The sequence below is a fragment of the Mustela erminea genome, chromosome 5 (genome assembly GCF_009829155.1).
Source record: "Mustela erminea isolate mMusErm1 chromosome 5, mMusErm1.Pri, whole genome shotgun sequence".
NCBI classification, from domain to species: Eukaryota; Metazoa; Chordata; class Mammalia; order Carnivora; family Mustelidae; genus Mustela; species Mustela erminea.
In genome coordinates, this window is record NC_045618.1 from 115779818 (window position 1) to 115794592 (window position 14775).

At 47.7% G+C, this 14775-nt stretch overlaps 1 protein-coding gene across 3 annotated transcripts in view; it reads left to right on the forward strand.

The window, feature by feature from the left end:
- GALNT16 (polypeptide N-acetylgalactosaminyltransferase 16) overlaps window positions 1-14775 on the forward strand; it is a 93997-nt gene that overhangs the window by 44040 nt on the left and 35182 nt on the right. The window lies entirely within an intron of this gene.

Here is a 14775-nt window from a genome sequence, read left to right on the forward strand (position 1 = left end):
CCCACAACAATGTCATTCCCCACAAAGGACACTTCAACTGCAATAAAACACACATTACTGTCCCTCCCGGACTCAAAACTTCCATGCCCATCAGCCCAGCCTGTGCACTTGTCAGGAACCACTGGTGGCGCTCCGGGGGGAACCTACTTCCTGCAGCTTCCCCACCCCAGAGACCCTGTGTTTTCCCACCTCCCACCCGAAGCTCAAGGAAGAAGCAGGTTCTCTCTCGGTGACACCTGACCAGAGCTGGGGACCACTCTCCTGGCTCCCGTGGAGCGGGGATCTCAGGGGCACCGTGTACACGCCTTCTTGATGGGACAAACATCCCCTGAGAACCTACTGTGTGTCAAGAACAGCAGCAGGTCCTAAACAAAGCAGCTCTTGACTCTTCAGAGGGGTTCCAGGATCTGTAATAAATACATATTGAAGAACGATAGGGTGAGTGGATGTTGTTCCAGATGATTTCAAGTTCAAGATGGAGACACCTCAGAAAGCATCTTGCTCAAACGCCCTCCTTTTGTTCTTTGATTGTTGAATCTTTGTTTTTAAGTTTTTATTTAAATTCTAGGTAGTTAACATACAGGGTTATATTAGTTTCAGGTGTGCGACTAGTGATCCAGTTTTTCCACACCTGGCGCTCATCGCCACAAGGGCACTCCTTAATCCCCACCCCCTGCTTAACCCCCCCAGCCCCTCCCCGATGGTAACCACTGGTTCGTTCTCTGTAGTTAAGAATCTGTTTCTTGATTTGCCTCTTTCTCTCTCTCTCTCTTTTTTTTTTTCCTCCTTTGCTCATCTGTTTCAAACCCCCTCCATTTATGAGTCATTGAGAGAGGGCCTCCCGTGGATGTGGACAGGGTGCAATGATTTTATTTAATGCGCTCAAAACCCCTGGGTGGTAAGCATCATTACCTCCTTTCTACAGCTGTGGAAATGCTGTTCACAGAGGGTACCTCAGGCCTGCAGAATGGCTTGTGGGCTAGCCTGAGGGACTTGACTAACAGCCCTTTTCAGCTCCCCTTGGCCCTCCCACCCCTTTCAACCAAGCTACTAAGCTAAGCACTCCATACAAGGAATTTTACAAGAGGTTTTTGTAAAAAGCTAAAAACGGACAAATGGTAAAGGCAATGTCTGACTACCGTCCTCTTCAGAATGTTCTGTGGTCGGTGCTTAGAGCACAGGTGAAGTTACAGCCCTGCACTAGGGCTTGCCTTCTTAGCCCTTCCCCCAAGCCCCATTTTCAGTTGTTAGGCTTGAGCTTTGAGGAGAAATCAGGAGACGTTAAGCTGGGCCTCCAAGCATTACCTGGATGTTGAATTCATCTGCTAGAACACACACCCACACACTCGAGGGCTCAACCACTGTGTACTGCTTCCCTCCTGCCTCCACTTTGAAGGGTAGCAGAAAACACCACTCAAAAGATGCCATTTTGGTACGTTGATTATTTTGAGCTGTAGGCATTTGAAAACCAGCAAATGCAGGAAGATGCTTTCTCTGAACTCTCATCCCCTGCCTAAACACAAATCCTCCAACAGGAACTCACTGGTCATAAATCCCCTTCCTAAAGAGTTTCAGCGGCCAAGGAAGACTGACTCTTATCATGGGAGAGAAGACTAGAAGTCAATACCACACGTGGGCAAACTGTCACAAACCACCACACCTCCCACCTTGTCTTCTAAGAGCTCGTTCATCTTCCTAAAAACCATTTACTCTCCCCTAAGAGGTCTATGTCCTCCTCCCCTTTCCCTCTCAAGATGTTGTGTAATCCGGGACGCCTGGGTGGCTCAGTTGGTTAAGTGGCTGCCTTCGGCTCAGGTCATGATCCCAGCGTCCTGGGATCGAGTCCCACATCGGGCTCCTTGCTCAGCAGGGAGCCTGCTTCTCCCTCTGCCTCTGCCTGCCTCTCTGCCTGCCTGTGCTCACTCGCTCGCTCTCCCTCTATGCCTGACCAATAAATAAGTAAAATCTTAAAAAAAAAAAAAAAGATGTTGTGTAATCCTGAATTCCGAGTGCCTTAGGGAGTTACTCATTTTTCTCAGTATCGTCCATGTATACATGTTAATAGAACTTCTGTTTGTTTTTTCTTTTGTGAATCTGTTGGGATTTACAAGAAATGTATCTTTGGTCTTGGTCCATGGTGCCTGGCTCACAGCTCCCAAACCCTTGGAACGTCCAGGGATAAGAGCGATGGGAGCATGCTCTATGATAATGTCGGGTCTCCTGTCCTCACTCATGTTAATGAGGTGACCTTGGATGGGGGCTGGTTGCTACGGGAATGAACTCCTTGAACTGTGAATAGAGGAGTGGACCTTTCAGTCCCACCCCCTGATTTCTGGAGGGGAGAAGAGGCTGAAGGCTGAATCAATTGCCAATGGTCCATGATTTAATCAATCGCACCTATGTCATATAAGGCCTCCATATAAGCCAAGAGGAGGAGGTCTGGAGAGCTGCCTGGCTGGGGAACCAGAACTCTTTCACACGCCACCCAAGCTCCCCCAGAACAGAAGCTCCTTTGTTTTGGATTTTGCCCTAATGTATCTCTTCATCTGGTTGTAGATCGTATCCTTCAGTAGCCGGTGATGTAGTGAGTAAGCTCTGAGAGGCTCCAGCAATGTAACTGAACCCCAGGAGGGGGTCTGGGTTTGTAGTCAGTTCGTCAGAAGCACAAGTAACAACGCGGGCTTGTGACTGGCATGTGAAGTTTGGACAGTCCTTGGGCCTGAGCCCTCCACCTGTGGGATCTGAGGCTGTCTCCCAATACACAGTGTCAGAATTGGGTTGATATCCTGTCATGTCTGAGAAATGCTTGTTAGTGGAGAAAACCCTGCCATGTTGGAACTATGTCCTAGAACACTTTGTGTGTCTTTTATTTAGGGAGTCTCAGCTAAGAACTCAGAAAGGTAGAGGGAAAAATTACTTTTTTTGCCTCTGCAGCTTCCCTTCCCCTCCTCTCCATTAGGAGTAACCTGTTCCTGGCTGGTACTTCTGCCCCCAAATATTTCAGGTGAGGAAAGTCTTACTTTTCATCTATTTATATCTGAGATTCATTCTGAAGATGATGATGTTGATGATGACAATAATTTAGCTCAATTCTTTTATCTTAGGTAGAGAGGAATTAAGGTTCATCTGATTTTTGTAAAGAATTTTATTGTAGGAGTGTGTGGGTGGTTTAGTCTTTAAGTGTCTGCCTTTGCTCAGGTCATAATCCCAGAGTCCTGGAATGGAGCCTCATGTTGGGCTCCTTGCCTGGGGTGTGAGGGGGCACAGAGAGAGGAGGTATCTGCTTCTCCCTCTCCTTCTGCCCCTCCCCACCACTTGTGCATGTACCCTGTCTCTCAAATAAATAAAATCTTTAAAAAAAGAATTCTATTGTGAAAAAATACTTACTTATAAAAAACCAAGCTTGTGTAAAGGAAGAGGTAAATAAAATTCTTCAGTCTTCTAGCCCACTCCTGTGCTGCCTTCTGGAGGTGACCACTGTATACCAGCTTGCTATGTATTTTTCCAGATACATTTATACATTGACACACACATATGTTTATGAACTGTTTATTCAAAATGAATCACAATGTACATCCATAACTTATTCTAACATTTACTTAGAATCCTACTCAAAGGATAAACTACAATTTAAGGACCTTATAATCTCTTACCTAATCTAAGACAAATTCTAATTCACAGGGGCTCCTGAGAGCACAGGTGTATACTGGGACTGTCTCAGGAAAACCAGGTTTATGTTTACCTAAAAAAGGAACTTCTACTGTGTCAAAAAGTAGTATTTAAAATGATGTTGTCAAGAGTGTCTGGTTGGCTCAGTTGGTTGAGCATCTGACTCTTGGTTTTGGCTCAGGTGACGATCTCGGGGTTTTGAGATGGAGCCTGACCATGCCCCCATTTTGGGTTCCGTGCCCCCACTTAGGGCTCTGCCTGGGGTCTGCTTGAGAGATTCTTTCTCTCTCCCCTATTGTTCCTCCCCCCAAATCACGCTCTCTCTCATATAAATAAATAAAATCTTAAAAAAAAAGAATAAAGTGATGTTGTCAAATGATCTTGGTCATAGCAATTTATAAACTATTAACATATAAGGACTTCTATTTCTTCAAACTTTCAAAATCCTGAGCATTATATATAATTATTCTTGGATATGCCAAATTAGTAAGAAATTATCTTATTCTAATTTGCATTTAATAATCAGTGAAGTTGAATATCTTTCATTTCTCCTTTTTAAAAAAATATTTTTTTTATTTATTTGACAGAGAGAGAGATCACAAGTAGGCAGAGAGGCAGGCAGACAGAGAGAGAGGGGAAAGCAGGCTCCCCGCTGAGCAGGGAGCCCCATGCCTGACTGATCCCAGGACCCTGAGATCATGACCTGAGCCAAAGGCAGATGCTTAACACTGAGCCACCCAGGCACCCTGTCATTTCTCCTTTTTTTAAAAGACTCATTCACAGAGGGGCACCGGGGTGGCTCAGTGGGTTAATCCTCTGCCTTCAGCTCTGGTCATGGTCTCAGGGTCCTGGGATCAGTCCCGCATGGGGCTCCCTGCTTAGCGGGGAGCCTGCTTTCCCCCCCTCTCTGCCTGCCTCTCTGCCTACTTGTGATCTTTCTCTCTGTCAAATAAATAAATAAAATATTTTTTAAAAAGACTCATTCACAGAAATTGAGAGAGATAGAGAGAGTGAGCACACACGTGAACACACACATGCTCTTGTAGTGGGGGAGGGGCACAGGGAGCGAATCCTTCAAGCAGACTCCCCAAAAAGCCGGGAGCCCCAGAGGGGCTCCATCCCACAACCCATGAGATCATGAGCCAAGCTGAAACCAAGAGTCCATGCCCAACCTACTGAGACACCCAGGTACCCCTCTTTCATTTCTTATTGGTCATTTGTATTTCACATTTCTATGAACTACTTGTTCATATCGTTTTTGTCTACCTTTCTTTTGAATTATTGGTTCTTTTTTCATTGATTTATAAAAGCTCTTTGCATATTGAAGGAGTTAGTTCTTTGGCCTATATTTAGTTAATATTTTTATACCAGCATGATGTATGTATCTTGACTTTGTGGTATTTTTAGCCTTATAACATTTTTAAATCTTTATGTACATTTTTGGGTAACATTTGGATTTTATATCTGAGATTGCAAAAAACAAAAACAAAAAGTAATTTTTTTCTTCATACATTTTAGTTTCTTTTTTATTTTACTTTACTTTTTTAAAGATTTTTTAATTTTTAAGTAATCTCTACCCGCAACATGGGCCTCAAACTCACAACCTCCAGATCAGTAATCACATGCTCCACCGACTGAGCCAGCCACGCACCCCTAGTTTCTTTTTCAATTTTGAGCCACCTAGAATTTATTTTGGCTTAAAAAATAAATTCAGCATTGTTTGTTTCTCTATTGTCTGGTCACTTTTCCTAACATCAGTCACTAAATAGTATGTCTCTCCCTTCCCCCTGCCATTCGAAATGCAACTGTACCTTGTGCCAACCCTCCATATGTACTTGGTTCTATTTCTAACCTCTCTGTTTTCTTTTATTGATTTGTTTGGCTTTATACCAGTAGTATCTTGCTATATAAAGTCTGCAATCTTTCATATGTCTTAATATCTGGTAGGTCTATTTCCCTATCTTCAATTTTTTTTTTAAAGATTTTATTTATTTATTTGACAGACAAAGATCACAAGTAGGCGGAGAGGCAGGCAGAGAGAGAGGAGGAAGCAGGCTCCCTGCAGAGCAGAGAGCTCGATGCGGGGCTCGATCCCAGGACCCTGGGATCATGACCTGAGCCGAAGGCAGAGGCTTTAACCCACTGAGCCACCCAAGCGCCCCCCATCTTCAATTTTTTTCAGATTTTTTCTGATTGTACACTGCTGTTCAAATTCTTCCAGCTGAATCCCCCTCTCTCCCCACTACCCCCAATACAGTTGTTATTTGATCAGGATTTCATGAAGTTTGTAAATGAAGTCAGGGAGGATATACATCTTTGTATCACTGAGACTTTTTCAAGTACGAACTACATTTCATGTTAAGGCTCTTTTTAAACTACAGGGTGGTCATCAAGGAGAACATGGACAAACATATAGATTAAGCGGTTCATTTAGGTTACATTGCAATGCATGACATAGTCATTGTGTTACGGCTTATTAGAATGAGATGCATAACCCTTTGTTTCGATTGATCCCAGCCATGATCTGTGCCTCTGATTTCTGCTTGAATAAAACAGCATCCTGGGACACCTGGGTGGCTTAGTCAGTTAAACATCTGCCTTTGGCTCAGGTCATGATCCCAGGGTCCTGGGATCGGGTCCTGCATCAGGCTCCCTGCTCAATGGCGGTTCTGCTTCTCCCTCTGCCTGATGCTCTCCCTGCTTGTGCTGTATCTCTCTAACAAATAAATCAACAAAATCTTTAAAAAGAATTTTTTTTAACCCTGCATCTTTAGCATATCCTAGAAGAATTAATTGAAAGGGCTCTGTTCATTAAAAAGAAAATCTTAGTATTAGCCCTGTTTCCAGATTTTATGGCCGTTTTGTATATTGCACCTAAGTAAAATGCTGGGCTGTAGGGGAAGGTGCCAATCTAGGGACACAAGTTGTACTCGCCCCCCCGCACTGCCCCTTGAAGAAAGTCACATGAGCCAGGCTTCTTTTTTCCTGTTCCCCTTACCCTCCTTTTGCTTTTTGCTTAATTTGATTTTAAAAGTCTGTCTTTGTAATGAATGCTCTCTCTCTGAGGGTACAACGTAATTGTTTAATTATACTAATTATATTAATCATATACAAAGTACAGGTAATGTACTTCTAAACTTGACCTACCATGCCAATAACGTACAGTGCCAGCTCACTAAACTAATTTGGCTCTTTGTTCTAAAAAGTGATATAAACTAAAAAAAAGGTGATATAAACTGAGGCACCAGGCCACAATCAGCCCCTGCTGAGTACTGACCGGTGGGATTTGATCCTGGCCCAGCTGGGATCCTCAGTGGGTGAGGCAAGAGGCTGCTGATGCTCTTGAAATCGTCATACTGAATGTGTTCTGTGTAGTACATGGCCTGCGCTTGCTTGTATTTTTCCAGTTAATATCCAATTTGTTCAAGTTCAGTAGACTGAAGACAAAACACAGAAATTCACCGATAACCTACAGACACGGACATGTGACACTTGCGTGATCTGCACCGTGTTTTCACTGGAAGGGTGGTTGTGGGGGGTCTGGGGAGCCCCGAGGTGGCCCTGTCTCTGCTGTTCCTTCTGCTCACTTCCTTTCTCTTGGCCGCAGACGCTGGCACAGTTTTGGTGGTGGGAGGTTTGGTACCTTCAAGCAGACAAGAAGCGGAAGAGGATTTGGCTTTGTCCCCTTTTTCTGCGGCTGTAGCTGCAGGTCGTCAGGACCCTGAGGACGTGCCTGGCTGGGAAGACCAAGGAGGGCCCCGGCTGACCCAAGGAAATTGGGTTATGTGCTGTTTGGGTCTGACTAATACAAACTCTCATACTTCTCACTTTTTCCGTGTCCTTTCTAGCCAAAGCAGAGAAGTGTTTCCATGCCCATGGCAAGCCAAGAGATGACTGCACTGGGCAGGTCCGCCTCTGAGCCATGAGCGGATGCTCAGAACCCTGGTCGCAGTGGGGAGGCAGCCTCCAGCCTGCACTTGTCAGGGCCTGGTTGTGTTCTGGGCACCAGAGGCCAGCTTGTTTTGGAGCCGAGGGACTCAGAACTGGAAGGGGTTGCCGAGCCCATCTGTGCCTAGGAGTAGTCTCAAGACAGAGAAAGCTTTGTGCTTAGGCCCTGCAGCCAGACGGGCTTGATTCCAGGCCCAGCCCGGCCACTCGGCAGCGATGTGACCTTGGCATGCTCTTTTATCTCCCCGGGCCTCAGTTTCCACTACTGTTACAGCAGGATCAAGAGAGCACCTATTTGGCAGGACTACTTGAAGCTGGAAATAAGCACCTAGCATAGCACCCAGCTCACGGTAGGCCCCCAGGGAGCAGTCAGCTTCGACTTACGACTGCAGGAGAGCCCTCCTAGTTCCTTATGCTCAGCAGCAGCTGTGATGGGGGTGGGGGTGAGGGGTGGCAGGTTCTGTACTACTCAGGCTGGGTAAACCAGTATGCGGCTGGAAACTGAGCTATCCCACCACACGTCCCTAGCATGGCCCGCCTTCAGAAAACCTCCATCCCTAGATGACCCCTGAGCCAAGCGAAGTGTGGAAAATGGGACCTGAGGATCTTGATTAGACCAGGAATCTTCCTGAACAGAGACCATCTGGGGAATGCACTCTCCCTCTTTCTTGATGAGATCTCTTGATGAGATCATAAGGCTGGGCGGTCATCAGCGTGCCCAGAGAAATTGGGCTGTGGTGGCAGATCTAACTGGAAGCCCACGCTGGGCTTCCCAGGAGGCCCTTACCCTGTGCTCCTCGGTGTGGAATTGAACTAGAGCCTTCAGGACATGTGGGCCTGTGTTGCAAGGTGGTGGTTTCTATAGCAACAACAAAGGCTCCAGCTGAGTCCGGTTGGCTTTGCTGATGGAGAAGCAATACAGAGGCCAAAACCCAGACTCGCTGTGAGGCTACTTGGGAAGAGGGTCAGGGGAGATGGCCTCCAAGGTCCCATCTGGTGCTTGGTCCTGTGATTTCACCAGCTCACCATTGTGCATCTCCATAAAGCAGCGGCTCAGACTTGCTAGGCTGAACACCTGGAGAGCTTTAAGAACTCCTGACCCTAGTCTCCCACCTGTAGAGAGTTTGATTGAATTGGTCTTGGGTAGGGCCTGGATATTGGGATTTTTAAAATCTTCCGATTCTTCAGATTCTAATGTGTAGCCAAGGTGGAGAACAACTGGTAAAAAGGCAGGAGAGCAAAAACATAATTAATAATTATAATTTATGTGCCAGATAGTGTGCTAAGCACGTTGTGTACATCGTCTCCTTTAATCCTCACAATAATCCCCATTTTTCCAGATGGAGAAGCACACTCAGAATGGGTAAGTGTCTTCCCAAGGCCAGAGAGCAGTAAACACCAGCCTTCTACCCCAGAGCTGTCAGATTTCAAAGGCCTGGCTGGTAACCCTTCCATAACTGCTTTGGAGACCATGTGAGAGGGGACATCGGGACATGTCTGGGGCAGGCCCCTGAGGGACCCTTGATACCCAGGCGAGGTTTCCTGTACCCAAGCTGAGATCCCCAGCCCTGTGCCAGCCCTAGCATCTTGTCTGGTAGGATAGGAGGGCAGGCAGGCCAGAGGGAGTTGGCTGCCTCCCTGGAACCCAGCGGCTTGCTTGTGGGGAGGTCCAGTGGGACCCGCCTTTTCATTTGGGAGAGGTGGAACCTGACACCTTGCCCTCAGAGCTGGTGAATCATGTACTGGTTTCCCAGCCTTCCTGATGAATGGCAGTCTTTCAACTTGGGACTGCAGCATCAGATGAGGCTTTGTTCCCAGGGGAGAGGGGAGTGGCTGGAAATCACATTTTGTTCGCCAGGTGTTTGGGGTTTAGAGCAGACTCAGGAAAGAAGTCAGGAGCTGTCCACAAAATAGGACCAGGGCCTTTTTATTTGCAGTTTCATTGAACTTGAGTGAAAGGCCAGCCCAGCAGGTAACTGTTTTACTGGCAGTAAAAGGAAATTAGGCAGCAGTTATTTAAAAGGAGTGTGAGTTGTTTAAATCTACAATTTAGAGGTGCATGGATGCTTTAAAAGAAAGTTTACAGGGCTTGGGGATTTGGGTTGAACTGTTTTTGATAAAAAACGATGTGGAAAATATTTTCCTTTCTTATTTTAAACCTTCCCCTTTGCTGTTTGTTTCCTAAATTAGCAGTCAAGAAGAAGTAAGCAAATCTAGCTGGAAAAAAACTGAAGCCAGTCAGGCAAGATTCAAAGTTTAACGGAAGTGACGGACTGAAAATAAAACTCTCCAAGATGAGACATAATTCTTCCCATTTTATAGAGCAGAGTCATTATTTCAGCTTATACAATTTTGGATGTGATTGACCTTGTTGGATATGGAAGTGCTTCCCAAAAGGACAGACCGGGGAAGAAGCCTTGGCCGAGAGTTCTTGGAGGAGGCTGGAGGGCTGTGGGAGGCCCAGCAGGCTGTCACTCACCATCTCCCTACCCTCCTTCCTTGCCAGGGCAACTCAAGAGTCCCTTAAATTGTCGTCCGGTTGGAACCCCCCAATCTGAAACCCTGACCACAGCCCTTCGTGCTGGGGAAGGCAGGGAATGCCTCACCTGACTGGAGGCTCAAGTCACTGGGCTGGATGCTAGGGATCATCCTGGTGTCCTGGAATGGATGGCTGCCACCAAACTGTGTCATTGCCATCGATGGCTCATTTTTTTGTTCTGTTTTTTGATTTTTTAAAAAAGATTTTATTCTATTTTTTTTATTTGATAGAGAGAGGTCACAAGTAGGCAGAGAGGCAGGCAGAGAGAGAGGGGGAAGCAGGCTCCCTGCTGAGCAGAGAGCCCAATGTGGGGCTGGATCCCAGGACCCTGAGATCATGACCTGAGCCGAAGACAGAGGCTTAACCCACTGAGCCACACAGGGGTGCTGGTTTTTTATTTTGTTTCTTACTTAAAAAAAAAAAAAATTATTTATTTGAGAGATAGAGTGTGTATGTGCTTGGTTGAGAGCACAAGCTGGGGGAGCAGGAGAGGGAGAGGGAGAAGCAGACTCCCCACTGAGCGGGGAGGCCAAATTAGAGCTCAACCCCAGGACCCTGGGATCATGACCTGAGCCGAAGGCAGATTCTTAATCGACTGAGCCACGTAGGTGCCCTTGTTTCATACTTTTGGAGAATGGTTTTCTATTCATTGCAGCGACTGAAGGACTGACATCTCTGTATTTTTGGTTATTAGAGAAGATAGTCAACTCAAACTAGTTTAAGCAAAAAAAAAAAAAAAAGATGGAACAGAGAGGTAGCAGGTAGACAGGTAGGTAGGTAGGAAGGTAATAGGCAGATAGATATAAACATATACAAAAAAACCCACAAAACCCCAAGATGAACTGGGATCTGATATAATAGCCCCAGGGAACCCTAAGTAATATCACTATAGCTCTTTCTTTCTGTCTCTTGGCTCTGATTGTTTCTTCTTGGCTTCATTCTCCAGGCAAAATTTCTCTGTGTAATAGATAAGAGGACTTGCCTTCCATCTCTCTGTTATAAGATGAGCTCATTTGATGACAAAATGAGCTCATCTTATAGCTCAGTCTCAGCGTGGATTCCGATTGGCCCAGGCTGAGTCAAATGACGATTGCTTCACCAGACTCTGTAAGAGATCAGCCTCGCCTGGGCCTTGTGCCCACCATGGTTGTGGTGGTCCAGATGGGACAGGAGGACAGTGATTAACAGTCCTGCCAGGAGACATGAGTGGGAAGGAGATCCCCAAGACAAGCAGAAACTACCCTGCCACCAACTTGGTCCACGTCCATTCCAAGGAATGTGTTAACCAAGTGCACAAGGGGACGAGTAGGGTCATGACCGTTAATTGCTCACGTATTCATTAACCATTGATTTAGAATCCTACCAACAGGCACTGTTCCAGGTTTTGGGATCCAGCATTAAATAAAACAGATGATCCCTGCCCTGGCGACTCTCATATTCTTGTGGGGAGAAGCAGTCAGAAAGACAAAATAACTAAGCAAAATATACCTAGAACATCAGATGACAGTCAGTGCTAGAAGGAAATTGAGAACAAGGCAGTAGGATAGGGAATGCGGGGCTCGGGTCATAGTGTTACAGGTAGGGGGTCGGTTAGGGAAGGCTCACAGGAGAAGTGAGGTTTGAGCAGAGCCTTGCAGTGGGGTGAAGGAGGGAGCCGTGCAGACATCTGGAAGAGCCCTCCAGAAAAGAGAAGGAACAGAAGGGTTGAGGGGAAGGGAGCCAGCAGGCTCAAGGAGCATAAGGAAGCTGGTGTGGCCAGACCAGAGCCAGGGAGGGAACAACACCAGAACCCGAGCCCCTGAGGGAACTGGGTCCCCGCTCATAGTGTCCTGGGCCACCGTGAGCTCTGCCGGGGCCTGTGCGGAGGGAGAGGGAGAGGGGAAGCCCCTGAAGATCATGTGACCTGTCAGAGGATTCCTTTTTGTTCACTGTGGTTTTCCCCCCTGTTGATTATAGGTAAGTTTATTGTTGATTATAGGTAAGTACAGGTAAGAGCAGGGACATTATTTAGGTATTCATTCATTCTCTCTCATTCATTCCTTTATTCTGCAAACATCTGTTCAGTACCTACTATATGCTGGGCGCTGGGAGCTCTTTTTTACCATTTAGTAAACAAGAAAGAGCAGAAAAGCACAGATGTCTGTGAATTCCACAAGCAGCTCCAAGCACCCTCATCCCCTCTAGACAAGGCAGCAGGACAAGTCCCATAGAATGACTCCACCTGGCTCCAAGCCCAGGATCTCGGGTCTCCCAGGTTGATCCCTATATAGCTCCTCACGGTCCCGCAGCCTAGAGCCAAAAGATGCATTGACCCCTAGCCAGCATGCTTAGTAAGCAGTATGAGTGGGAAAACTGGGGAGAAAGGGAATAGCATTCCCTGGTCCCCAGTGTGTGGCATGTGCCCCATCCCTGGACTCCTGTTCCAGCTAGAGTTCAGGTGGGACCGGCTTCCATGGCCACTTCTGCAGCTACCCATGATCTGAGGTTGAGGGTGAGGGTTTCTTCCTGATCTTGCGTGGCCATGTCCAGCATGGGATGGGGGAGCTGTGAGGGGTGATCTAGGTTCCCAGATTTCTGGGGTCTGTAGTGCTTTTGTTTATTTCCATCTTCCCAGCCTCTTGCACCGTGTCTGCACACACTAGACTTGGAGGAAATATGTGTTGATTCAGCACCAGTGGTGAGCCCATAGGACACCGCTGTGGATACACAAGGTCTCGGTCCGGCTATGGAGCATCAGCGAGGACATCACAGGCGACCCCTGCGTGTGTTCCTGGGAGGACCAGGAGGCTGGGACTTCCCACCTCTGCAGCAGGCAATGCAGGAGAAGCAGAAGCTTTGGTCTTCAGTGCCGAATTCGTTTTGAGATGTTGAGTTTGCAGAACCCTGGGGAGAGTCAAAGTCCTGAAAGTCTCAAGATCAAAGAACAGGGCCAAAGGGCAAGGAGCGTTCAAGAGCTGGGAGGAAATGAGCTGCAGTGTGGGCTTGTGAACAGGTAGAAGAGCTCTGGGTCCCTTCAAGGAGAGGCCAGGGAGGCCTCCTCCGTGTCCTCTCCACTTGGCTGACTCGGGGCCGGCTGGGGTTTCAGCTGCGGGCCCCAGAGATGTGGGTCAATGTGAAAGCAAGGCTAAGACCTCTGGGTGGGGGAAGGGACTGTGTCTCCCCAGCACCCTTCTTCACACATGAAGAAGGCAGCTCATAGGTGAAGGGTCTGACCTTGGAGGACCATTGGAGCATCACCCAGGCTATGCGTCTGCAGAAGGGAGCAGAAGATGCTTCTGAACAGTATCTTTGAGGATGTCTAGCACAGTCTGGAGGCCCCGGAGGGAACTTCTCTGGTGCACCTTGGCCCAGCCCTCTGTCTTCCACAATATTCTGTACAGCCCTGAGGAAGCTTCACCCGAGGCCTTGAGGCTCAGTAAGGCAGCAGTCTGGGATGGGAAAGAATTCAAGCATTCTTTTTTTTTTTTTTTTAAAGATTTTATTTATTTATTTGACAGAGAGAGATCACAAGTAGGCAGAGAGGCAGGTGGAGAGAGAGGGAGAAGCAGGCTCCCTGCTGAGCAGAGAGCCCGATGCAGGGCTCGATCCCAGGACCCTGAGATCATGACCTGAGCCGAAGGCAGACGCTTAACCCACTGAGCCCCCCGGCACCCTGAATTCAAGCATTCTTAAACAAATGAATGAATGATCAGATAGGCCTTGGAACTTGCTGAGGGGTGTCCCAAGGCCTGGTGGTAGATGCACAGCTCTCAATCCATGTTTCTTGGGTGATGGGTGAGTGTGGGATGAGGACTCAGAGGCTTCCTGAGCCCGCAGTGTGGCCAGAAGTCCTAAATAAGCAAGCACAGTTATTTCCCACAGTTGCCTCGCAGGATAATTCAGTGGCATATTCTCTGTTTGGGAGTTTCTGCAGTTTTTCTTTTTATTTTACCTCAGACATCAACTGGAGGCTGCTTTCCATTTCTCTGACCTGGGCTGGGAGGAATTGTGGGGGCAGAGTTAGCATCCATCCTTCTCCCAGGTGGGAAGGACCCAGAGGACCCAGAGGACCTCTCATGCTCACTCTCGAAGTTAGACAGCTTGGGTCCTTCTAGAAATCCAAGGTTCCGGTCAAAACAGACTTCCTCTGCTTCTCCCTCCCTCCTTCCTCCCTTCCTTCTGTCTTTCCTGAAATGGATTTCCAGCCCATGGGGGCTGTGCCACATCTGTCCAGCCCTTGGTATAGCACCAACTCCAAGTATCAGTCACAGCATGGCCACCACAGAGGTGAGCACTATCCTGAGCCCCTGTGTCTAGCATGGGGCTGGGCCTGGTGGACGCAAGGAAAGCCCTCTCACCAGCTCCGACCTGAGGAACTCAGGGGCTGGCTCCTAGCACAGGATGCCCCTGGAGGCCAGAACTCAACAGACGGGCATCCTTGAAGGAGCTACTCGCCCCCTGGAGCCTTCTGCATTCTGGTCTGGTGAGGTATGGGGCTAGGCTTTCATGGAGGCCCTGGGCTGCTGTGGATGTCCCCCAGTATCACTCAGCACCTCGGTCTCCTTTCCCCAGGTCTGGCTGCCTTCCAGGGACCATCACTCTGGGGCGAGGCCTGTGATGGGGTCCTCATGCAGAGTTCT